The sequence below is a fragment of the Misgurnus anguillicaudatus genome, chromosome 12 (genome assembly GCF_027580225.2).
Source record: "Misgurnus anguillicaudatus chromosome 12, ASM2758022v2, whole genome shotgun sequence".
NCBI lineage: Eukaryota > Metazoa > Chordata > Actinopteri > Cypriniformes > Cobitidae > Misgurnus > Misgurnus anguillicaudatus.
The window spans coordinates 599,251-602,451 of NC_073348.2; the positions used below are offsets into that span (position 1 = coordinate 599,251).

General features: G+C 37.2%; 1 long non-coding RNA gene across 1 annotated transcript; it reads left to right on the forward strand.

The window, feature by feature from the left end:
- Nucleotides 1-1,827: 1,827 nt before the first annotated feature.
- Nucleotides 1,828-2,598, forward strand: LOC129446130 (uncharacterized). Its single transcript, XR_012372667.1, has 3 exons — nucleotides 1,828-2,121; nucleotides 2,318-2,435; nucleotides 2,511-2,598. It is a non-coding gene; the product is annotated as an uncharacterized lncRNA (long non-coding RNA).
- Nucleotides 2,599-3,201: the final 603 nt, after the last annotated feature.

The following is a 3,201-nucleotide window of genomic DNA, read 5'->3' on the forward strand; positions in this document are numbered from 1 at the left end:
AAGTTAGCTTGAGTGTGTGGGGCAGGTGTCTTTTAACAGGTAACACGTTTAAACAGGTGCAAATAATACAGGTAATGAGTGGAGAACAGGTCTGTGAGAGCTGTAATTCTTGCTGGTTGATAGGTGATCAAATACTTATGTCATGCAATAAAATGCAAATTAATTATTAACAAATCATACAATGTGATTTTCTAGTTTTTTTTTTAATTCCGTCTCTCACAGTTGAAGTGTACCTATGATAAAAATTACAGACATCTGCTTGCTTTGTATGTAGCAAAATTGGCAGTTTATCAAATACTTGTTCTCCTCACTGTATCTGAAATCTATCATAGTTCATATTTACCCAAGTATAGGCCAAGTGGGTAAAAGTATTTTTTTGTTGTCATATTTTCCATAATCTGTCATATTTGTGATATGTTTGTTCTGTTTCTGTTACAGATCCTGGACTACCAATCCCAAAGGAGACCTTACAAAGTAAGTTCAACAACTATATTACTCAGATATTTGAAATCTATCATAGTCCATATTTACCAAAGTATAGGCAGAGTGGGTAAAAGTATATTTTTGTTGTCATATTTTCCATCATGTGTCATATTTGTTCTCTTTCTAACTGTTATAGATCCTGGACTACCAAACCCAAAGGAGACCTTAAAAAGTAAGTTGAACGACTATATTACTCAGACATCTGAAATCTATCATAGTCCATATTTACCCAAGTATAGGGCAAGTGGGTAACAGTGTTTTTTTGTTGTCATATTTTCCGTCATCTGTCATATTTGTGATATGTTTGTTCTCTTTCTGTTACAGATCCTGGACTACCAAACCCAAGGGAGACCTTAAAAAGTAAGTTCAACTACGGCAAAATCTAACGAATCAGATTCGACTATAAAAATCCTTAGTCGAAAACACCCCTAGTCTCTCAATCATTCACAATGTGCAGAATGAACTAAGTGTTGTAAAAGTAAGTATGTGGTAAATGTGTATTATTTTTGTTCCAAGGGTGTTTTGACTTGCATAAGCCACTTTATGTCAAACATGCCAGCAGCAATATGGACCCCTGACTTGAAAGACCTCCTAAAAAAGTGATATTGGCCAGCCTCCGTCACAAATTCCACACTTTATACACTGGACCTCTTAAGCTCCCTTCAGGAACTCAGGATAATAATATCTCTGGGATTCTCCAGATAAGTCTTCGCAAAGCTGCTGAAGCATCGCACTAAGTGTGGAGGAAGAGTAAGTGTAAATGTTATTACCATTTTATTAAAAACTCCATAAGCAGACAATATCACAAATACTTTTTCATTTTATATATTTTCCAGTCTGGACCCATCAACGGCAATACACTGCAGCGCAGCTTCTTACAGCCTTCGTATGCATCATTTGAGAAAGACCAGCTCTGCTGTAGTGCTCCTTTCACGTGCCCAGCCTGCACCCAGGAAATGTTGGCTGTTTCTGCAGATGGAAATAGAAAACTATATCGCTTTTGCCGAAACGGAAGGTGATTTTTCTTCCAGTCTTTTTATTGATTTATTTTCTTACTTCATATATTTCATGGATGTATTTTCTATTTTTCTTTCCTCCTCAGCTCTGATTATCCTGTTTTTTTTTGTTTTGTTTTTTAGGGGCTCTTTGTGGCTGAAGACAGTGTGGTGTGGTGGATTTGTTGACACCATACAGAAAGCAGTGAAAAATGCAAGTTGACAAAATAGTTGTAACAATTACTTCTGCCTACCAATTACAAAATCAAATTAAGAGAATAAATGCAATATAGTGAATGACAATGTTGTTTTATTTTATTTGTCATGGAATCCCAATGTACAGCAGCGAGGGATACTTCAAGGAGGGCTTCAAAATTGGATGAAGAGGGAATGGAGGTTGCTGTGTGTTGCCATGGGTTCCTTTTAAAAGCCCTTAATATGTACAGGGGGAGATATTTGCCTACCCTCTGTACCTTCAGGAGGAGCTCATGCCAGCAAAGGCAAAATTCTTCACAATGGATGTGGCTTGCAAATACTAAGCCATACCTGGAGAAAGTTGCTAGTGTCCTTCCTGCTCTTCCGGAGCAGACCACTATGAAACCCTTTCTCAGTGTAATGTATGCTCGAGCCCATGCTACTAAGTGTAAGTGGGTACTTTTGTAATATTTACAAGCACATTAATAATATGAAATTGAAGTTAAGCTACACTATATTATCTTATCTTTTTGCATAACCATTTTTTGCATGGGCTGTAATGCCCTTTTATAGCAAATTGTGTTTTTTGATATTGGGCTATATAAATAAAATCAAATTGAATTTCTTCCACCCTTCACTAACAGATTAAATGGAGTGGCAGGAACCGGGAAGGAGCAGGGACAACCGCTGGTGAGGAGGTGGAGCAAGTGAACAGTTACCTCTCACGTTGTGCCCTGATGACCAAATATTTGTCCAAAGCAGGTAATCGGAGTTTGCAATATTCCTGTATACTTTTTTTAGATTGATCATCATAACCTCATTATTTGCTTTCAACAGCACGGGTGGACATGATTACATTACATGCAACAGGGTGGAACGAAAAAATTAATAAAAAATCAGGCACTTTTTACAAGATATGTTAAGGTAAGTCTTCTATTAATTGTTTTGTCTGTCCTTTTGTTGTGTTTACTTGGCCTGTTGTTAATCATACACATTTTTAATCCTGATAATGGTATAACACTGTTCATCAGACTTGTCGGGGACTGCAAGGCTGGCTGACCTAAAACAGAGCTAGATTGTACAGATGAAGTGGTGTCACAGTGGCTGTCTGATGTAAAGGAATGGGCAGCAGGTGGTAAGCACGACCAGATTACAGAAACAACAAACATCCTTTTCTACCATTCATTATGTTTGATATTAAAGATCAGCAAAAAATTGTAGGCGGATCATCATCTAATGTGATGCCACATTTATGTCAGGTTTATTAGTATATTCCAGTTTTCTGTAATATACAGGAAGTGCACATGCAGAGTATAAATAAGTAAAAAAAAAGGTTTTACATAAAATTCAAAGAGAGAATATTGTATTCTGTGTTGTTTTAACATTGAATTTCTTTTAGCTATTTGTTCTACAGAGACACCTGATACATCTCGTGCCAGTCAAGGCACAACACATAGAGGAATTCAGCAATCAATTGAGGGGCTCTACCTAACTGTGAGGCACCGGAAGTGAACCTTCTACCGCCAGA